This window comes from Phyllobates terribilis, unplaced genomic scaffold (assembly GCF_046119375.1).
Source record: "Phyllobates terribilis strain yellow unplaced genomic scaffold, ASM4611937v1 Scaffold_7__3_contigs__length_470593459, whole genome shotgun sequence".
NCBI lineage: Eukaryota > Metazoa > Chordata > Amphibia > Anura > Dendrobatidae > Phyllobates > Phyllobates terribilis.
Genome location: NW_027362767.1, coordinates 2303885 through 2328786, shown reverse-complemented (window position 1 = coordinate 2328786; position 24902 = coordinate 2303885). Strand labels below are relative to the sequence as shown.

The window sequence follows — 24902 nt, the reverse complement described above, 5'->3', positions numbered from 1 at the left end:
GATCACATTGGATACATTAGGATCATGCGGGATACGTTTGATCACTTTGGATACATTAGGATCATGTGGGATACGTTTGATCACATTGAATACATTAGGATCATGCGGGATACGTTTGATCACATTGGATACATTAGGATCATGTGGGATACGTTTGATCACATTGGATACATTAGGATCATGTGGGATACGTTTGATCACATTGAATACATTAGGATCATGCGGGATACGTTTGATCACATTGGATACATTAGGATCGTGCGGGATATGTTTGATCACATTGGATACATTAGGATCGTGCGGGATACGTTTGATCACATTGGATACATTAGGATCATGTGGGATACGTTTGATCACATTGTATACATTAGGATCATGTGGGATACGTTTGATCACATTGGATACATTAGGATCATGCGGGATACGTTTGATCACATTGGATACATTAGGATCATGCGGGATACGTTTGATCACATTGGATACATTAGGATCGTGCGGGATACGTTTGATCACATTGGATACATTAGGATCATGTGGGATACGTTTGATCACATTGGATACATTAGGATCATGCGGGATATGTTTGATCACATTGGATACATTAGGATCATGTGGGATACGTTTGATCACATTGGATACATTAGGATCATGTGGGATACGTTTGATCACATTGAATACATTAGGATCATGCGGGATACGTTTGATCACATTGGATACATTAGGATCGTGCGGGATATGTTTGATCACATTGGATACATTAGGATCGTGCGGGATACGTTTGATCACATTGGATACATTAGGATCATGCGGGATACATTTTATCACATTGTATACATTAGGATCATGTGGGATACGTTTGATCACATTGGATACATTAGGATCATGCGGGATACGTTTGATCACATTGGATACATTAGGATCGTGCGGGATACGTTTGATCACATTGGATACATTAGGATCATGTGGGATACGTTTGATCACATTGGATACATTAGGATCATGCGGGATACGTTTGATCACATTGGATACATTAGGATCATGCGGGATACGTTTGATCACATTGGATACATTAGGATCATGTGGGATACGTTTGATCACATTGGATACATTAGGACCATGCGGGATACGTTTGATCACATTGGATACATTAGGATCATGCGGGATACGTTTGATCACATTGGACACATTAGGATCATGCGGGATACGTTTGATCACATTGGATACATTAGGATCATGTGGGATACGTTTGATCACATTGGACACATTAGGATCATGCGGGATACGTTTGATCACATTGGATACATTAGGATCATGCGGGATATGTTTGATCACATTGGATACATTAGGATCATGTGGGATACGTTTGATCACATTGGATACATTAGGATCATGTGGGATACGTTTGATCACATTGGATACATTAGGATCATGCGGGATACGTTTGATCACATTGGATACATTAGGATCATGCGGGATACGTTTGATCACATTGGATACATTAGGATCGTGCGGGATACGTTTGATCACATTGGATACATTAGGATCATGTGGGATACGTTTGATCACATTGGATACATTAGGATCATGTGGGATACGTTTGATCACATTGGACACATTAGGATCATGCGGGATACGTTTGATCACATTGGATACATTAGGATCATGCGGGATACGTTTGATCACATTGGATACATTAGGATCGTGCGGGATACGTTTGATCACATTGGATACATTAGGATCATGTGGGATACGTTTGATCACATTGGATACATTAGGATCATGCGGGATACGTTTGATCACATTGGATACATTAGGATCATGTGGGATACGTTTGATCACATTGAATACATTAGGATCATGCGGGATACGTTTGATCACATTGGATACATTAGGATCATGTGGGATACGTTTGATCACATTGGATACATTAGGATCATGTGGGATACGTTTGATCACATTGAATACATTAGGATCATGCGGGATACGTTTGATCACATTGGATACATTAGGATCGTGCGGGATATGTTTGATCACATTGGATACATTAGGATCGTGCGGGATACGTTTGATCACATTGGATACATTAGGATCATGCGGGATACATTTTATCACATTGTATACATTAGGATCATGTGGGATACGTTTGATCACATTGGATACATTAGGATCATGTGGGATACGTTTGATCACATTGAATACATTAGGATCCTGCGGGATACGTTTGATCACATTGGATACATTAGGATCCTGCGGGATATGTTTGATCACATTGGATACATTAGGATCGTGCGGGATACGTTTGATCACATTGGATACATTAGGATCATGCGGGATACATTTTATCACATTGTATACATTAGGATCATGTGGGATACGTTTGATCACATTGGATACATTAGGATCATGCGGGATACATTTTATCACATTGTATACATTAGGATCATGTGGGATACGTTTGATCACATTGGATACATTAGGATCATGTGGGATACGTTTGATCACATTGGATACATTAGGATCATGCGGGATACGTTTGATCACATTGGATACATTAGGATCATGCGGGATACGTTTGATCACATTGGATACATTAGGATCATGCGGGATTCGTTTGATCACATTGGATACATTAGGATCATGCGGGATACGTTTGATCACATTGGATACATTAGGATCATGCAGGATACGTTTGATCACATTGGATACATTAGGATCATGTGGGATACGTTTGATCACATTGGATACATTAGGATCATGCGGGATACGTTTGATCACATTGGATACATTAGGATCATGCGGGTTACGTTTGATCACATTGGATACATTAGGATCATGCGGGATACGTTTGATCACATTGGATACATTAGGATCATGTGGGATACGTTTGATCATATTGGATACATTAGGATCATGCGGGATACGTTTGATCACATTGGATACATTAGGACCATGCGGGATACGTTTGATCACATTGGATACATTAGGATCATGCGGGATACGTTTGATCACATTGGATACATTAGGATCATGCGGGATACGTTTGATCACATTGGATACATTAGGATCATGCGGGATACGTTTGATCACATTGGATACATTAGGATCATGTGGGATACGTTTGATCACATTGGATACATTAGGACCATGCGGGATACGTTTGATCACATTGGATACATTAGGATCATGCGGGATACGTTTGATCACATTGGATACATTAGGACCATGCGGGATACGTTTGATCACATTGGATACATTAGGATCATGCGGGATACGTTTGATCACATTGGACACATTAGGATCATCCGGGATACGTTTGATCACATTGGATACATTAGGATCATGTGGGATACGTTTGATCACATTGGACACATTAGGATCATGCGGGATACGTTTGATCACATTGGATACATTAGGATCATGCGGGATATGTTTGATCACATTGGATACATTAGGATCATGTGGGATACGTTTGATCACATTGGATACATTAGGATCATGTGGGATACGTTTGATCACATTGGATACATTAGGATCATGCGGGATACGTTTGATCACATTGGATACATTAGGATCATGCGGGATACGTTTGATCACATTGGATACATTAGGATCGTGCGGGATACGTTTGATCACATTGGATACATTAGGATCATGTGGGATACGTTTGATCACATTGGATACATTAGGATCATGTGGGATACGTTTGATCACATTGGATACATTAGGATCATGCGGGATACGTTTGATCACATTGGATACATTAGGATCGTGCGGGATACGTTTGATCACATTGGATACATTAGGATCATGTGGGATACGTTTGATCACATTGGATACATTAGGATCATGCGGGATATGTTTGATCACATTGGATACATTAGGATCATGTGGGATACGTTTGATCACATTGGATACATTAGGATCATGTGGGATACGTTTGATCACATTGAATACATTAGGATCATGCGGGATACGTTTGATCACATTGGATACATTAGGATCGTGCGGGATATGTTTGATCACATTGGATACATTAGGATCGTGCGGGATACGTTTGATCACATTGGATACATTAGGATCATGCGGGATACGTTTGATCATATTGGATACATTAGGATCATGCGGGATACGTTTGATCACATTGGATACATTAGGACCATGCGGGATACGTTTGATCACATTGGATACATTAGGACCATGCGGGATACGTTTGATCACATTGGATACATTAGGATCATGCGGGATACGTTTGATCACATTGGATACATTAGGATCATGCGGGATACGTTTGATCACATTGGATACATTAGGATCGTGCGGGATACGTTTGATCACATTGGATACATTAGGATCATGTGGGATACGTTTGATCACATTGGATACATTAGGATCATGCGGGATATGTTTGATCACATTGGATACATTAGGATCATGTGGGATACGTTTGATCACATTGGATACATTAGGATCATGTGGGATACGTTTGATCACATTGAATACATTAGGATCATGCGGGATACGTTTGATCACATTGGATACATTATTATCGTGCGGGATATGTTTGATCACATTGGATACATTAGGATCGTGCGGGATACGTTTGATCACATTGGATACATTAGGATCATGCGGGATACGTTTGATCATATTGGATACATTAGGATCATGCGGGATACGTTTGATCACATTGGATACATTAGGACCATGCGGGATACGTTTGATCACATTGGATACATTAGGATCATGCGGGATACGTTTGATCACATTGGATACATTAGGATCATGCGGGATACGTTTGATCACATTGGATACATTAGGATCATGCGGGATACGTTTGATCACATTGGATACATTAGGATCATGTGGGATACGTTTGATCACATTGGATACATTAGGACCATGCGGGATACGTTTGATCACATTGGATACATTAGGATCATGCGGGATACGTTTGATCACATTGGACACATTAGGATCATGCGGGATACGTTTGATCACATTGGATACATTAGGATCATGTGGGATACGTTTGATCACATTGGACACATTAGGATCATGCGGGATACGTTTGATCACATTGGATACATTAGGATCATGCGGGATATGTTTGATCACATTGGATACATTAGGATCATGTGGGATACGTTTGATCACATTGGATACATTAGGATCATGTGGGATACGTTTGATCACATTGGATACATTAGGATCATGCGGGATACATTTGATCACATTGGATACATTAGGATCATGCGGGATACGTTTGATCACATTGGATACATTAGGATCGTGCGGGATACGTTTGATCACATTGGATACATTAGGATCATGTGGGATACGTTTGATCACATGGGATACATTAGGATCATGTGGGATACGTTTGATCACATTGGACACATTAGGATCATGCGGGATACGTTTGATCACATTGGATACATTAGGATCATGCGGGATACGTTTGATCACATTGGATACATTAGGATCGTGCGGGATACGTTTGATCACATTGGATACATTAGGATCATGTGGGATACGTTTGATCACATTGGATACATTAGGATCATGCGGGATACGTTTGATCACATTGGATACATTAGGATCATGTGGGATACGTTTGATCACATTGAATACATTAGGATCATGCGGGATACGTTTGATCACATTGGATACATTAGGATCATGTGGGATACGTTTGATCACATTGGATACATTAGGATCATGTGGGATACGTTTGATCACATTGAATACATTAGGATCATGCGGGATACGTTTGATCACATTGGATACATTAGGATCGTGCGGGATATGTTTGATCACATTGGATACATTAGGATCGTGCGGGATACGTTTGATCACATTGGATACATTAGGATCATGTGGGATACGTTTGATCACATTGTATACATTAGGATCATGTGGGATACGTTTGATCACATTGGATACATTAGGATCATGCGGGATACGTTTGATCACATTGGATACATTAGGATCATGCGGGATACGTTTGATCACATTGGATACATTAGGATCGTGCGGGATACGTTTGATCACATTGGATACATTAGGATCATGTGGGATACGTTTGATCACATTGGATACATTAGGATCATGCGGGATATGTTTGATCACATTGGATACATTAGGATCATGTGGGATACGTTTGATCACATTGGATACATTAGGATCATGTGGGATACGTTTGATCACATTGAATACATTAGGATCATGCGGGATACGTTTGATCACATTGGATACATTAGGATCGTGCGGGATATGTTTGATCACATTGGATACATTAGGATCGTGCGGGATACGTTTGATCACATTGGATACATTAGGATCATGCGGGATACATTTTATCACATTGTATACATTAGGATCATGTGGGATACGTTTGATCACATTGGATACATTAGGATCATGCGGGATACGTTTGATCACATTGGATACATTAGGATCGTGCGGGATACGTTTGATCACATTGGATACATTAGGATCATGTGGGATACGTTTGATCACATTGGATACATTAGGATCATGTGGGATACGTTTGATCACATTGGATACATTAGGACCATGCGGGATACGTTTGATAACATAAAATGTTATGTATTTTCAGAATCTAAAGTAAAATAATCACCGATCATTATATTATATGAGCCCGGAACAGGCAGATTGGCGAATCTTGTGGATTGTTTTGCCTGTAAATAATCTTCACTCTTCTCTGATTCTTGAGTTTTCCTCCTCTTGCTTCTGGTGACTTTTCTACCTGTTTCTTGCATCACTGAAGGGAAATAATTGCAGCTTCCTGTAGGATCGTCGTCCTCAGAACATGGGTTTATTTATAACTAGCGCACAAATCACCCGTCTCCCTCCGCAGAGAAGCTGCCAGTCTGCGGCGGGCGCAGCACCCAGCTGGCATCCTGCTACACTTGACTTATCCCGCTGTTGTGGCGTTTTGTTTAGGAAAACAAGACTATCTCCACCAATGTCTGCTCCTGCTGGAAGCCGCCACTGACCGCGGAGCGGAGAAGACTGAATTATGATAATTGGACGGCTCTTTGTCTGATCTGACAGAATAGCGCAGATCTTGGAGGAAAGTAGGGCAGGAGCCTGGATCCTCCGGTCACACGAGGAAACCTTGTCGCTGTGATATTGGAATGCACCACGCTCGTCTTAATATTAGCCGGCTGACAAGTCACTGACAACCGCAGATAGGAGATCAGAGCCGCAGCTCCCCCAAATAATTATAAGCAAAGAACAAAGCCGAGCGAGCGTGTGAGTCCCCGAGCCTCAGGAGCCCCAGACGAAATAAGCAGTTATGTTACAATACTGGGATATACAACACAGCGGCTCAGTGGCTAGAACAGAGGCTCAGTGGTTAGAACAGGGGCTCAGTGGTTAGAACAGAGGCTCAGTGGTTAGAACAGAGGCTCAGTGGTTAGAACAGAGGCTCAGTGGTTAGAACAGCAGCTCGGTGGTAAGAACAGAGGCTCAGTGGTTAGAACAGAGGCTCAGTGGTTAGCACAAAGGCTCAGTGGTTAGAACAGCAGCTCAGTGGTAAGAACAGTGACTCAGTGGTTAGAACAGAGGCTCAGTGGTTAGCACAACAGCTCAGTGGTAAGTACAATGGCTCAGTGGTTAGCACAGCAGCTCGGTGGTAAGAACAGCGACTCAGTGGTTAGAACAGCAGCTCAGTGGTAAGTACAATGGCTCAGTGGTTAGCACAGCAGCTCAGTGGTAAAAACAGTGACTCAGTGGTTAGCACAGTGGCTCAGCGGTTAGAACAGCAGCTCAGTGGTAAGTACAATGGCTCAGTGGTTAGCACAGCAGCTCAGTGGTAAGAACAGTGACTCAGTGGTTAGCACAGTGGCTCAGTGGTAAGTACAATGGCTCAGGGGTTAGCACAGCACCTCAGTGGTAAGAACAGCAACTCAGTGGTTAGCACAGTGGCTCAGTGATTAGAACAGTGGTTCTGTGGTAAGTACAACGGCTCAGTGGTTAGCACAGCAGCTCAGTGGCAAGAACAGCGACTCAGTGGTTAGCACAGTGGCTCAGTGGTAAGCACAGCGGTTCAGTGGTTAGAACAGTGGCTCAGTGGTTAGCACAGCAGCTCAGTGGTAAGAACAGTAACTCAGTGGTTAGCACAGTGGCTCAGTGGTAAGCACAGCAGCTCAGTGGTTAGAACAGCGGCTCAGTGGTTAGCACAATGGCTCAGTGGTAAGCACAGCTACATAGTGGTTAGCACAGCGGCTCAGTTAGCACAGCGGCTCAGTGGTAAGAATAGTGATTTATTGTTGGTATGGTAACTCAGTGGTTAACCCTTTAGAATTGTAGGATTTTGAGCTGGGAGAGGCATCTGATAGAAATGGTTAGTGTCCCATAAGAAAAAGGTAAATGGCCAGTGGATGCACACAAATTTGCCAATTTGTGAGCTAAATACCTTCATTTTGTAAGTATAATCTATGCAACAGTAATTCAATTTATCTTTCACATATTCAGTGTTTGTATATATATATATATATATATATATATATATACACACACATATAGATTAGCACGCACAGAGCACGGCTGCATTCTTCGGTTTGTTGTATGTGGTACAGTCACAACAGCTGGCGCCTGTTCACACTTTATTCTGTTAGGAGGTGCTGGTCACATTTTTATTTCAGTGCTTAGCATTAGCCCGGTGACTCAGTGGTTACCACAGTGGCTCAATAGTCAGCACCAGAATTCAGTGATTAGTAAGGTGAATCACTGGTTGGGTCAGTGGTTAACACAATGGCTCAGTGAATAGCATGGTGCCTCAGTGGTCAGTGCAGTGGCTCACTGGTTAGCATAGGTGGTCAGAGCTTGAGATGGTGTTCAATTATATACTGAAAGGGAATTATGTTGGCACTATGTAAGCACTGTGCCCTTTACACTGCGTTCCAAATTGTTCTGCAAATTGGATGTCAGTGCCATAAAGATGTCATTTTTTGTTTGTCCCATAAACTTAGGGGCGGTTTGTGTCTTGGGGTCTTCAGATCACTGACATCAATCTCAGACCCCTGTGATAATTAGTTGCCAGGTGAGGTCCAATTGCAGGAAAACCACAATCCACATTATTAAGCAGCCACAGGTTTCCAGTAGTGATGAGCGAGCATGCTCGTTACTCGAGATTTACGAGCATGCTCGGGTGTTTCCCAAGTATCTTCAGCGTGCTCGGGTGTTATGTTTTAGTCGCGCACCGTGTGCATGATTTGCGACTATTTCTTAGGCATTCCTCACATGTATTAAAGTTGTCTAACAGTTGCAAATCATGAGCACGGAGTAACTAAAACATAACATCGAGCATGCTGAAGAAACTCGGCGTGCATACTCGCCGAAAGGGTTAACAGAACATACTCGCTCATCACTAGTTTCAAGCAATATGGGAAAGCAAACTGAAAAGCATCACATAGTGCACTGCCTCGACCTAGGTATGAAAACATTCGATATTTCACGAAAACCCAAGTGTGATCATCGTATTGTGGAGAAATTTGTGGCTGATACAGGGCAGATGGGTTTGTGCAGATAAAGGCAGTATGAGGAAGGTTTCTGCCAAACAAAGTCATCTAAGGCTACAGTCACACTATCAGTATTTGGTCAGTATTTTACAACAGTATTTGTAGCCAAAACCAGGAGTAGGTGATAATACAGAAGTGACGTGTTTCTATTATACTTTTCCTCTGATTGTTCCATTTCTGTTTTTTTGCTTATAAATACTGATTTGAAATACTGATCAAATACTGAATGTGTGAACGTGGTCTAAGAGAGAAGTTGCAGACCGGTATGTGAAGCTGCTGGAGCCTCTGGAGTCCATGAGCCTAGAGGTGTAGGATCTTCAGAGGCTGCAGTTGTGCATAAACCTACTATTCGGCCGCCCCTAAACAGCGCTCACAAGCAGAGACGGCTGCAGTGGCCTCGACATACATGAAGACTCATTGTAAACCAGCCATGTTTACTGACGATGCCGGTAACCCTGGATGAAGCGGTGGATGCTTCAAGTTCAATGGATGCAAAAATTGTGAAGGTGACATCACAGAAGGCTCTTGTGTTATGTGTAACTTGTCCTGTGAAGAGGTGACATTCAGGTGACATTTCTACAGAGAGACATTTATATAACAACTTATGTTGGATTGTAATGCAGCAGAATTACAATATATCAGCTGTATCTAAGCAATTATTGGTGATAGCACCTGGACTGAATGAGACTTTGCCCTGACTTTGGGAGTTGACCATCTTGCACATTACTTATTAATGTGACAGTCATAGCCAACCTCCTCCCCCTCCCTGCACAATGACCTCTGCACAGTCCACAGAGCATGCTCACAGCCTTCCCCCCACAGAATTGTATAGCATATGGTCCCAGCTTTTCTCCTCTCCCTCCCTGCACAATGACCTCTGCACAGTCCACAGAGCATGCTCACAGCCTTCCCCCACAGAATTGTATAGCATATGGTCCCAGCTTTTCTCCTCTCCCTCCCTGCACAATGTCCTCTGCACAGTCCACAGAGCATGCTCACAGCCTTCCCCCACAGAATTTTATATCATATGGTCCCAGCTTTTCTCCTCTCCCTCCCTGCACAATGTCCTCTGCACAGTCCACAGAGCATGCTCACAGCCTTCCCCCACAGAATTGTATAGCATATGGTCCCAGCTTTTCTCCTCTCCCTCCCTGCACAATGACCTCTGCACAGTCCACAGAGCATGCTCACAGCCTTCCTCCCACAGAATTTTATATCATATGGTCCCAGCTTTTCTCCTCTCCCTCCCTGCACAATGACCTCTGCACAGTCCACAGAGCATGCTCACAGCCTTCCCCCACAGAATTGTATAGCATATGGTCCCAGCTTTTCTCCTCTCCCTCCCTGCACAATGACCTCTGCACAGTCCACAGAGCATGCTCACAGCCTTCCCCCACAGAATTTTATATCATATGGTCCCAGCTTTTCTCCTCTCCCTCCCTGCACAATGACCTCTGCACAGTCCACAGAGCATGCTCACAGCCTTCCCCCCACAGAATTGTATAGCATATGGTCCCAGCTTTTCTCCTCTCCCTCCCTGCACAATGACCTCTGCACCAGCCACAGAGCATACCCATAACACTTTTCCCAAGAAGTCAATGAACGTCTCCTATTAGTTGCTCCCTATTGACCATCTCTGAATGCGGCAGACAGCGGCAGTTGGGGTAAGATGGTCGCCCCCATAATAATGGACAGAAAGCTGCTGTAAAAATAATCAGATTAGAAAAGAAGAGAAAATGTATGAAGATAAATAAACAGTGGAGCTGCTACATTCCCGTAGATACAATGTATCATTGTTTGGCGTTTGTTTTGCTTTTCTCTCAGTAATGTTTCTTTTCCTTTGGTGGTAATAAGTGACAAATGATAACATTATGTCCGAGTCCTCACTTCTGCCTCCCTACATTAAACATGGCAGCCATGGGGAGATTGCAGCCCCCCGGCCGCCGCTCGCATCTGCAGGAAAACATCACAACATCTCATCTGTCGTCTCTTTGCATTGACATTTGGAAAGTTCTTCCAGAAATCTCAGTTAATCTCGAGGAAATCCAAGATTATTGGTTTGCTCTAGTCAAGTTAATTGTCTCGGATCTCCTCTCCCCTCTGTTAATTTATTGGGAGTTATTTGGACCGCGCCATTTGCAGGAGCCGACCGCGCAGATCAGCCGCAGGTCATTAGGACGGGGGGAACCTGGGAACATCATAGGACCCCCGACTGCGAGCAAAATGTCAGGATGTTATGGGGACAAATAACTGAATTTATCCTGTGTGAAGGTGAAATCACAGAGCTGGAGATCGATGGGGCGAAGACGGAAAATGACAAGAAAAAAAGGGCGAGATCGACATTAACCCTTCACATTGTAGCAGCACCGTTAAAGGGCCGGCGTCCAGTCTCCTGGAAATAAAGCTTCAGTATTATATAATGGAACGTTCTGTAACTTTCTGATGAACTTCGTGATCTTGTAGACTGTGAGCCCTTGCGGGCAGAGTCCTCGCTCCTCCTGTACCAGTCACTGACTTGTATTGTTCAAGATTATTGTACTTGTTTTTGCTGTGTATACCCCGGTCACCTCTAAAGCGCCATGGAATAAAAAGCGCTATAATAATAGATAATAATAATCTTGAAAATGGAGAGCAGCTGAAGCACAGATTACTGTCAGTGAATGGAAAAATATTAAGATTTGAGAGTCCTTAGTGGTTGATACTGTCACGGGTGTGTCAGATGTGACAGACAGTCGTCCTGCAGTTGGTTGCAGAAGATCTCTTTGTTTGGCATTACAGACACATTCTTAGATCTGTCACACTCTAGGAGCCAGCGGCTACCTCCCTCCGGCTAGTTGACACCCAGACCTGGGTGTTTAAATACTTTCTGTTTGCTACAGGGAGATGCCGGTGATATTCACATGTTTCCTTTGTGAAGACTTGGAGCTTCTGCAGTCTGCTTACGTCCTCCCTGGTGCTAGGAGGACATTTGGTGTAATCCCTCTGAATTTGGCACAAGCTAAGTTACTTTTCTCCGTGTGTGTCTCCCTTGTTGTCTTTAGGTGCTAGTGGGGACTGACTAGTGCTCATCCACCCTTCCCTTTCCAGGGCCAAGCTCTAGGAAAATACAGGGTTTAGGTTCCTGTACAGCGATTGGTGAGGAACCAATATAGGGACGTCAGGGGAGACAGGGTGATATCAGATCAGCCTAGAAGGTCTCCACTCCCCCTTTCCCTAGAGTCTGGGCTTCCTTCCCCTCTTCTCTTCGTGTTGCGCTAAGTTTTCCCCACACCTTGCATGACAGATACTTTTTAATGGCTAACTGAAAAGATGGTAACAAATTGCAAGCTTTCAAGACTATTCAGGCCTCTTTATCAGGCATAGAATAAGACAAAATTTGAAGAATCACATATTTATACACAACAGGGCACAAGAATAATGCAACAGATGAGACAAGTGACGTGAAGCACTGTGTTATTCTATGCCTGATGAAGAGACCTGAGTAGTCTCAAAAGCTTTCAATTTGTTACTGACGCGCCCCCTGGGCCAGTGTTGTTGGGGATACCCGGAGCCGGATCAGATGGGGGTTGTAGTCTCCGAGTGGCTGTGACCCGGTCCGTGCCCAGGGTGTCAAGCTCAGTGTGTGGCAGTCCTTATGATGTTACTAGATGTTCTTTTGTGTCGACTACGCCACCCGTTGATTTGCGGTCAATACGGCCGCCGCTGCAGCAGAGTCCACTGAGGCTGATGATGTGAGTGCAGCTTAGGTAGTATAACCCCCAACGGGAGGGGTATAGCCTCAGGGGGTCAGCCGTGGAGGATGGTGGTTGTGAAGGTGCAGCAAGGAGACTCAGAGGCATAAAATGCAGTTCCAGGGTTTTACTTACTGGTGTTGCTCGGGTCACTGTGTACATCAGTGACCACCCAAGCCGTGCTGCGTCCACCAGGTCCTGGACTCGGTCAACTCCCAGGCAACTCCGGAGTGTGGTCCTGAGCTCCTTTCTGTCTCTCCCTTCTTCTGGCCGTTCCCACCAGGGATCCACCTCGGGCCTCTTGTTGGTCAAGCCTCCTCTGGGCTCCCTGACCCTATTCTTGGTCTGCCTTCCGGGTGGATTTAGTGGGTGATCGTGGCAGATCCTGCCCACGACCTCCGGTTCCTGGCTAAGGTGTGCTGTAGCCTCTGCCAGCTTGGGATCCGGTACCCTGTTGCCGACCCTTCACCCTATTAGCTCTCTTATGGGCTCTTGGGGTCCCCTCTGCGCCACTGGGTCTCTCTCTCTTCTCCTCTGCTCTGCTTCTCAGGTTACACTCTGACAGACTGACTGACTGACTGACGTCTCACAGACTGACCGACAACTGACTGACCCTGATCTAAGATGGTGCCCACCTTAAATACTCCCTCTATGTGTGAGCTCAGGTGACCAGCTCCCAATGAGCTCCTAGCTTTACCCAGGCTGCTCCCCCTATCTGCCCCTACACTACTGGGATGTTCCACCCCCCTCCCACTCCAGCCAGGAACAGACACTGTCGTACCTGCACATTTCTTTAGTGGGAGTACCATCGGTCTGTTCCCCGGAAATGGGATGTGTGTAGTGCATGCAGCCTACTAGCTCAGTTCCACACTCCATCCTTACCCGGGAGTGGAATATCACACCTCTGGGTTGAGGTGCAATACCCCTGTAGCAGCCGAATCCTCAGGGTGCTACATTACCATTAGTGATGAGCGAATGTACTCGCCACTGTCGGCACTCGCCCAAGCATCACGGTGCTCAACAAGCAAGGCGCTCGGCGAGTATTTCCGAGTTGCTCGGGCGGGAACTCGGGTCCCCTCCCTGCATGTTTGGCGCTCTTTAGGGAGCCAATGAACATGCAGGAATTGCCTGCCACACGCTGTAATGCTGTAGCCATGTTGGTTGTGGGCATTACAGTGATTGGCTGGCCACACAGCGTAATCAGTTGTATATAAGACATGGCGCCGCCATGCTCGCCACAGTCTACCCCGGGAACAGGCAGAGTAGGGAGAGGTACTGCTGAGTCAAGGAGAGATTTGCTTGTTTAGAGTTAGTATAGGTATTCCACAACATATATATATATATATATATATATATATCCATCTGAACTAACAGTCCTTCTGAGGACTAGTCTAGCTGCATATATTCAGTGGTGATAACAGGAGTTAGGCAGGCAGGCAGTGTATGTGGCAGACTGCAGTGCATGATACAGCACAAGAGGGTCCATTGAACGTCCTGTCTGCTGCGGCTGTAATAATTACAGATATTTGTAGACATAGCCCCATATATCAGAGGCCAGGGACAATTTTTTTTTATCTTAATCCTGATTATTTGCTTAAAAAGCAATCCAGAGTGCACATTTTTTCTGCTCCATTTGCTTGTTCTCACTGCAGAATACTGCCAGATCTTTTCCATATTACAGCGATAAAAATCCAGAAATTTGAACTGAACGTGGAAAATATTGGCTTACATTTTCATTTTGTTGCAGTGTGTCGGTCAAGCTATTCACACTGTGTCTCTGAGAAGAATAGTATTAGTAAATTACAGGCCTGCTATTTAAAACAGTGGTTCTCTGTCAGACATATCACCTATAACAGTGTTCCAAAATCAGCCATTTCTAGTGAACGTGGAAAATATTGTCCTCTATTTAAAATGGGCAAGGCGCGTTGCAAGGGACGGGGAAGTGGACGTGATGGTGATGGTGCATGCCGAGGCCGAGGACAAGGCCGTGGGCAAGCTGAAATTGTGCCACAACAAACACTCACATCTTCTCGCTCAACCTTCCTGTCCCAATTGTTAGGGGACTGCAGCACACCACTATTGAACCCAGAGCAGTGTCAAAAGGTTGTTAGTTGGATAGCGGATAATGCTTCCAGTCACTTTGCCACCACCATCACCACCCTGTCTTCCACACAGTCCAGTCTCAGTAGCCGTGAGTCTGGACTGCATATTCCTCACCCTGATCCTCCTTCCTCCCGCCATGCCGAGTGCCCAGAGACAACTGATCCCACACTTGGACACTCTGAAGAGCTGTTCACTTTTCCATTTATAGATTCGGGCCTCTCGCCTGGCCAGCTTCAGGTTTATAGTATGGCAGCATTGTGTAGGTTTATAGTATGGCAGCATTGTGCAGGTTTATAGTATGGCAGCATTTTTTAGGCTTATAGTATGGCAGTATTGTATAGGTTTATAGTATGGCAGCATTGTGTAGGCTTATAGTATGACAGCATTGTGTAGGTTTATAGTATGGCAGCATTGTGTAGGTTTATAGTATGGCAGCATTGTGTAGGTTTATAGTATGGCAGCATTGTGTAGGTTTATAGTACGCCAGCATTGTGTAGGTTTATAGTATAGCAGCATTGTCTCAGTTTATAGTATGACAGCATTGTGTAGGTTTATAGTATGACAGCATTGTGTAGGTTTATAGTATAGCAGCATTGTCTAGGTTTATAGTATGGCAGCATTGTGTAGGTTTATAGTATGACAGCATTGTGTAGGTTTATAGTATGACAGCATTGTGTAGGTTTATAGTATGGCAGCATTGTCTCAGTTTATAGTATGGTAGCATTGTGTAGGTTTTTAGCATGGCAGCATTGTGTAGGTTTATAGTATGGCAGCATTGTGTAGGTTTATAGTATGACAGCATTGTGTAGGTTTATAGTATGACAGCATTGTGTAGGTTTATAGTATGGCAGCATTGTATAGGTTTATAGTATGACAGCATTGTGTAGGTTTATAGCACGACAGCATTGTGTAGGTTTATAGTATGGCAGCATTGTGTAGGTTTATAGTATGACAGCATTGTGTAGGTTTATAGTATGGCAGCATTGTGTAGGTTTATAGTATGGCAGCATTGTGTAGGTTTATAGTATGGCAGCATTGTGTAGGTTTATAGTATGGCAGTATTGTGTAGGTTATTTGAGCAGCCACGGTCACACGAAGGCGACGGTGGGAAAGTGCAATTACTGTGGCGCTCCACCAGCGATGACAGAAGTAGCAGCAGCGCTCCACCAGCGATGACAGAAGTAGCAGCGGCGCTCCGGCAGCGATGAGGGAAGTAACAGTGGCGCTCCGGCAGCGATGAGGGAAGTAACAGCGGCGCTCCGGAAGCGATGAGGGAAGTAACAGCGGCGCTCCGGCAGCGATGAGGGAAGTAACAGCGGCGCTCCACCAGTGATGAGGGAAGTAGCAGCGGCTATCCGGCAGCGAAGAGGGAAGTAACAGCGGCACTCCGGCAGCGATGAGGGAAGTAACAGCGGCGCTCCACCAGCGATGAGGGAAGTAGCAGCGGCTCTCCGGCAGTGATAGGGGAAGTAGCAGCGGCTCTCCGGCAGCGATGGGAGAAGTAGCAGCGGCTCTCCGGCAGCGATAGGGGAAGTAGCAGCGGCTCTCTGGCAGCGAAAGGCGAAGGAGCAGCGGCTCTCCGGCAGCGATGGGAGAAGTAGCAGCGGCTCTCCGGCAGCGATGGGAGAAGTAGCAGCGGCTCTCCGGCAGCGAAAGGCGAAGGAGCAGCGGCTCTCCGGCAGCGATGGGAGAAGTAGCAGCGGCTCTCCGGCAGCGATAGGGGAAGTAGCAGCGGCTCTCCGGCAGCGATGGGGGAAGTAGCACCGGCTCTCCGGCAGCGATAGGGGAAGTAGCAGCGGCTCTCCGGCAGCGATGGGGAAAGTAGCAGCGGCTCTTCCGCAGCGATAGGGGAAGTAGCAGCGGCTCTCCGGCAGCGATGGGGGAAGTAGCAGCGGCTCTCCGGCAGCGATAGGGGAAGTAGCAGCGGCTCTCCGGCAGCGATGGGGGAAGTAGCAGCGGCTCTCCGGCAGCGATGGGGGAAGTAGCAGCGGCTCTCCGGTAGCGATGGGGGAAGTAGCAGCGGCTCTCCGGCAGCGATAGGGGAAGTAGCAGCGGCTCTCCGGCAGCGATGGGGGAAGTAGCAGCGGCTCTCCGGCAGCGATAGGGGAAGTAGCAGCGGCTCTCCGGCAGCGATGGGGGAAGAAGCAGCGGCTCTCCGGCAGCGATAGGGGAAGTAGCAGCGACCCTCCGGAAGCAATGAGGGAAGTAGCAGCGGCTCTCCGGCAGCGATAGGGGAAGTAGCAGCCACCCTCCAGCAGCGATAGGGGAAGTAGCAGCGACCCTCCGGAAGCGATGAGGGAAGTAGCAGCGGCTCTCCTGCAGCGATGGGGGAAGTAGCAGCGGCGCTCCACCAGCGATGAGGGAAGTAGCAGCGACCCTCCGGCAGCGATGAGGGAAGTAGCAGCGACCCTCCGGCAGCGATGGGGGAAGTAGCAGCGGCGCTCCACCAGCGATGAGGGAAGTAGCAGCGACCCTCCTGCAGCGATGAGGGAAGTAGCAGCGGCTCTCCGGCAGCGATAGGGGAAGTAGCAGCCACCCTCCAGCAGCGATAGGGGAAGTAGCAGCGACCCTCCGGCAGTGATGAGGGAAGTAGCATCGGCGCTCCACCAGCGATGAGGGAAGTAGCAGTGACCCTCCGGCAGCGATGAGGGAAGTAGCAGCGACCCTCCGGCAGCGATGGAGGAAGTAGCAGCGGCGCTCCACCAGCGATGAGGGAAGTAGCAGCGACCCTCCGGCAGCGATGAGGGAAGTAGCAGCGGCTCTCCGGCAGCGATAGGGGAAGTAGCAGCCACCCTCCAGCAGCGATAGGGGAAGTAGCAGCGACCCTCCGGCAGTGATGAGGGAAGTAGCATCGGCGCTCCACCAGCGATGAGGGAAGTAGCAGTGACCCTCCGGCAGCGATGGGGGAAGTAGCAGCGGCTCTCCTGCAGCGATGGGGGAAGTAGCAGCGGCGCTCCACCAGCGATGAGGGAAGTAGCAGCCACCCTCCAGCAGCGATAGGGGAAGTAGCAGCGACCCTCCGGCAGTGATGAGGAAAGTAGCATCGGCGCTCCACCAGCGATGAGGGAAGTAGCAGTGACCCTCCGGCAGCGATGGGGGAAGTAGCAGCGGCTCTCCTGCAGCGATGGGGGAAGTAGCAGCGGCGCTCCACCAGCGATGAGGGAAGTAGCAGCGACCCTCCGGCAGCGATGAGGGAAGTAGCAGCGACCCTCCGGCAGCGATGGGGGAAGTAGCAGCGGCGCTCCACCAGCGATGAGGGAAGTAGCAGCGACCCTCCGGCAGCGATGAGGGAAGTAGCAGCGGCTCTCCGGCAGCGATAGGGGAAGTAGCAGCCACCCTCCAGCAGCGATAGGGGAAGTAGCAGCGACCCTCCGGCAGTGATGAGGGAAGTAGCATCGGCGCTCCACCAGCGATGAGGGAAGTAGCAGTGACCCTCCGGCAGCGATGGGGGAAGTAGCAGCGGCTCTCCTGCAGCGATGGGGGAAGTAGCAGCGGCGCTCCACCAGCGATGAGGGAAGTAGCAGCGACCCTCCGGCAGCGATGAGGGAAGTAGCAGCGATCCTCCGGCAGCGATGGGGGAAGTAGCAGCGGCGCTCCACCAGCGATGAGGGAAGTAGCAGCGACCCTCCTGCAGCGATGAGGGAAGTAGCAGCGGCTCTCCGGCAGCGATAGGGGAAGTAGCAGCCACCCTCCAGCAGCGATAGGGGAAGTAGCAGCGACCCTCCGGCAGTGATGAGGGAAGTAGCATCGGCGCTCCACCAGCGATGAGGGAAGTAGCAGTGACCCTCCGGCAGCGATGGGGGAAGTAGCAGCGGCTCTCCTGCAGCGATGGGGGAAGTAACCAGTTTCAAAATTACAGCTGCCAATGACATGCGGATCCGCTCCTGAGTCTTTTCTAGGCTCAAAACAAAATCTTAGCAAAAGTAATGAGTGGTGCCACCTTCGCCCTGCGCCATCGCTCCCACATCACGGGTGGCGGCGCTCCTGGACGCCTTCCATCCCTCGCAGCAGATTTTGCTGTTTTTTTGGTTCACAACAGTTATTTTTCTAACTGCAATGTAATGGAACAAGTCCAGGGTGGCGCCGGCGCTGCGCGGTTTTCGCCGTTTCTCCATGTAATGCTTTCTTCCTGGTTAGTCATGCTCCGAGAAGACTCCATTAAATTACGCAAGCAGAATGAATGTCCCGAGCAGACAAACAGATGCCCGCGGAGCGCAGCAGATGGCCTCGTATATTCAGAGGTGAAAAGAAACCGCGCCGCTGCCGAGGAAAGCTTCACCGAGCGGCTGCGAGTCCGGGGATGATACCGGGGGTCCTGATAAATAGGACAAGATCTAGAGACGCTGCTTTATGGAGACTTTCCTCCCCACGTCTGTGCACTGCGGCTTTAAATGTATTTTCACTTCTGTTTGTTCTATTAATGTTCAATAATTGATGTTTTTATACAAGAAAAACTTGGAAACATTAGTCCAGTAATGAGTTAGCGCCCCCTAGAGAAGGAATGGGAGCTTTAATATGAATACTTTTTACCCAGCAATCAAAACTTGACTCCTCTGTGCTGCTGATAAAGTCGCCTTAAGTTACAGGTCCTGGACATCTAGAGCCCTCTGTAATGTTCTGTATTTCCACAACCCCCGAGTATGAAAACCTCACGCTCCCCATATTTACCCCACACCTGATCCCCCGACATTGACTGCTTATCCTCTCGATATTTACCACACACCTGATCCCCCGACATTGACTGCTTATCCTCTCTATATTTACCCCAAATCTGATCCCCCGACATTGACTACTTATCCCCTCGATATTTACTCCACACCTGATCCCCCGACATTGACTGCTTATCCTCTCTATATTTACCCCAAATCTGATCCCCCGACATTGACTGCTTATCCTCTCGATATTTACCACACACCTGATCCCCCGACATTGACTGCTTATCCTCTCTATATTTACCCCAAATCTGATCCCCCGACATTGACTACTTATCCCCTCGATATTTACTCCACACCTGATCCCCCGACATTGACTACTTATCCCCTCGATATTTACTCCACACCTGATCCCCGACATTGACTACTTATCCCTTCGATATTTACTCCACACCTGATCCCCCGACATTGACTACTTTTCCCCTTGATATTTACTCCACACCTGATCCCCCGACATTGACTGCTTATCCTCTCGATATTTACCCCACACCTGATCCCCCGACATTGACTGCTTATCCTCTCGATATTTACCCCACACCTGATCCCCTGACATTGACTGCTTATCCTCTCTATATTTACCCCACATCTGATCCACCAATATTGAGTACTTATCCCCTCGATATTTACTCCACACCTGATCCCCCGACATTGACTACTTATCCCCTCGATATTTACTCCACACCTGATCCCCGACATTGACTACTTATCCCTTCGATATTTACTCCACACCTGATCCCCCGACATTGACTACTTATCCCCTCGATATTTACCCCACACCTGATCCCCCGACATTGACTACTTATCCCCTCGATATTTACCCCACATCTGATCCCCCGACATTGACTGCTTATCCTCTCGATATTTACCCCACACCTGATCCCCCGACATTGACTGCTTATCCTCTCGATATTTACCCCACACCAGATCCCCCGACATTGACTACTTATCCCCTCAATATTTACCCCACATCTGATCCCCCGACATTGACTATTTATCCCCTCCATATTTACCCCACATCTGATCCCCCGACATTGACTACTTATCCCCTCCATATTTACCCCACACCTGATCCCCCGACATTGACTATTTATCCCCTCGATATTTACCCCACACCTGATACCCCGACATTGACTACTTATCCCCTCGATATTTATCCCACATCTGATCCCCCGACATTGACTACTTATCCCCTTTATATTTACCCCACACCAGATCCCCCGACATTGACTACATATCCCCTCGATATTTACCCCACATCTGATCCCCCGACATTGACTACTTATCCCCTCGATATTTACCCCTCACCTGATCCCCCGACATTGACTACTTGTCCCGTCGATATTTACCCCACACCTGATCCCCCGACATTGACTACTTATCCCCTCCATATTTACCCTCGACATTGACTACTTATCCCCTCGATATTTACCCCACACCTGATACCCCGACATTGACTACTTATCCCCTCGATATTTATCCCACATCTGATCCCCCGACATTGACTACTATCCCCTCGATATTTACCCCACACCAGATCCCCCGACATTGACTACTTATCCCCTCGATATTTACCCCACATCTGATCCCCCGACATTGACTACTTATCCCCTTGATATTTACCCCTCACCTGATCCCCCGACATTGACGACTTGTCCCGTCGATATTTACCCCACATCTGATCCCCCGACATTGACTACTTATCCCCTCGATATTTACCCCATACCTGATCCCCCGACATTGACTGCTTATCCTCTCGATATTTACCCCACACCTGATTCCCCGACATTGACTACTTATCCCCTCGATATTTACCCCACACCTGATACCCCGACATTGACTACTTATCCCCTCGATGTTTACCCCACACCTAATCCCCCGACATTGACTACTTATCCCTTCGATATTTACCCCACACCTGATCCCCCGACATTGACTACTTATCCCCTCGATATTTACCCCACACCTGATCCCCCGACATTGACTACTTATCCCCTCGATATTTACCCCACACCTGATCCCCCGACATTGACTACTTATCCCCTCGATATTTACCCCACATCTGATCCCCCGACATTGACTACTTATCCCCTTCATATTTACCCCACACCTAATCCCCTGACATTGACTACTTATCCCTTCGATATTTACCCCACACCTGATCCCCCGACATTGACTACTTATCCCCTCGATATTTACCCCACACCTGATCCCCCGACATTGACTACTTATCCCCTCGATATTTACCCCACATCTGATCCCCCGACATTGACTACTTATCCCCTCCATATTTACCCCACATCTGATCCCCCGACATTGACTACTTATCCCCTCCATATTTACCCCACACCTAATCCCCCGACATTGACTACTTTTCCCCTCGATATTTACCCCACACCTGATCCCCCGACATTGACTACTTATCCCCTCGATATTTACTCCACACCTGATCCCCCGTCATTGACTACTTATCCACTCGATATTTACTCCACACCTGATCCCCCGACATTGACTACTTATCCCCTCGATATTTACCCCACACCTAATCCCCCCGACATTGACTACTTATCCCTTCGATATTTACCCCACACCTGATCCCCCGACATTGACTACTTATCCCCTCGATATTTACCCCACACCTGATCCCCCGACATTGACTACTTATCCCCTCGATATTTACCCCACATCCGATCCCCCGACATTGACTACTTATCCCCTCGATATTTACCCCACACCTGATCGCCCGACATTGACTACTTATCCCCTCCATAATTACCCCACAATTAATCCCCCGACATTGACTACTTATCCCCTCGATATTTACTCCACACCTGATCCCCCGACCTTGACTACTTTTCCCCTCGATATTTACCCCACACCTAATTCCCCGACATTGACTACTTATCCCCTGGATATTTACCCCACACTTCATCCCCTGATAATTTGCCCTCTAATCTTTTGTTATGACGCCATCAGGACTTTCATATTATTGAAGCAGAAAGACTTCCATCAATTTCATCAATTCTATTAGTTCCATCAGTTCTATCAGTTTTTCGCTTCTTTTTTCTCAGACTTCAAAGTCTGGAAATGTGAGTGATTTCTGGGTGATCTTTATGGGGGCAGCAGAGGTGACTTCTCTCAAACACAAGATGAGGGAAATGTCTCCAAAACATCATCACAGGGGTATATGGTAACATTAGTTATACGGCAGGGGAGGTGGAGATTAGCAGGGGAGGGGTCCGCAGAGGAGAGGGAGATCAGCAGGAGAGGGGTCCGCAGAGAAGGGAGAGATTAGCAGGAGAGGGGTCCGCAGAGGAGAGGATCAGCAGGAAAGGGGTCCGCAGAGGAGGAGGAGATCAGCAGGAAAGGGGTCCGCAGAGGAGGAGGAGATCAGCAGAAAAGGGATCCGCAGAGAAGGGGGAGATTAGCAGGAGAAGGGTCCACAGAGGAGGGGGAGATCATCAGGGGAAGGGTCCGCAGGGAAGGGGGAGCTCATCAGGGGAGGGGTCCGCAGAGAAGGGGGATATTAGCAGGAGAGGGGTCCGCAGAGGAGGGGGAGATTAGCAGGAGAGGGTTCCGCAGAGGAGGGGGAGATTAGCAGGAGAGGGGTCCGCAGAGGAGGGGGAGATTAGCAGGAGAGGGGTCAGCAGAGGAGGGGGAGATCAGCAGGAGAGGGGTCCGCAGAGAAGGGGGAGATTAGCAGGAGAGGGGTCCGCACAGGAGGGGGAGATTAGCACGAGAGGGGTCCACAGAGGAGTGGGAGATTAGCAGGAGAGGGGTCTGCAGAGGAGGGGGAGATTAGCAGGAGAGGGGTCCGCAGAGGAGGGGGAGATCAGCAGGGAAGGGGTCTGTAAACGAGGGAGAGATCAGCAGGGGAGGGGTCCGCTGAGGAGGGGGAAATCAGCAGGGGATGGGTCCGCAGATGAGGGGGAGATCACCAGGTGAGGGGTCCGCTGAGGAGGAGATCAGCAGGGGGGTCTGCTGAGGAGGGGGAGATCAGCATGGGAGGAGTCCGCAGATGAGGGGAAGATCAGCAGGGGACGGGTGTGCAGAAGAGGGGGAGATCAGCAAGGGAGGGGTCCGCTGAGGAGGGGGAGATCAGCAGGGCAGGGGTCCACCCACTGAGGAGGGGGAGATCACCAGGGAAGGGGTCCGCTGAGGAGGGGAAGATCAGCAGGGAAGTGGCCCGCAGAGAAGGGGGAGATCAGCAGGGCAGGGGTCCACTGAGGAAGGGGTGATCAGCAGGACAGAGGTCTGCTGAGGAGGGGGAGATCAGCATGGGAGGAGTCCGCAGATGAGGGGAAGATCAGCAGGGGACGGGTGTGCAGAAGAGGGGGAGATCAGCAAGGGAGGGGTCCGCTGAGGAGGGGGAGATCAGCAGGGCAGGGGTCCACCCACTGAGGAGGGGGAGATCACCAGGGAAGGGGTCCGCTGAGGAGGGGAAGATCAGCAGGGAAGTGGCCCGCAGAGAAGGGGGAGATCAGCAGGGCAGGGGTCCACTGAGGAAGGGGTGATCAGCAGGACAGAGGTCTGCTGAGGAGGGGGAGATCAGCAGGGGAGGGGTCCGCTGAGGAGGGGGAGATCAGCAGGGGAGGGGTCCACTGAGGAGAAGATCAGCAGGGGAGTGGTCTGCAGAGGAGGGGAGGATCAGCAGGGGAGGAGTCTGCAGAGGAGGGGGAGATCAACAGGGGAGGGGTCTGCAGAGGAGGAGGAGATCAGCAGAGGACCCGGAGATCAGCACAGGAAGGGTCTGCAGACTCTGAGAAATAAGATTCTGAAAATTGTCCCATGTTACCGAACATTAATATTCT

General features: G+C 48.0%; 1 long non-coding RNA gene across 1 annotated transcript in view; it reads left to right on the top strand.

Annotated features, from left to right (window-relative positions):
* The window catches only part of LOC141152804 (uncharacterized), a 120076-nt gene that overhangs the window by 93356 nt on the left and 1818 nt on the right, over nucleotides 1-24902 (top strand). The gene's annotated exons all lie outside the window — the stretch shown is intronic.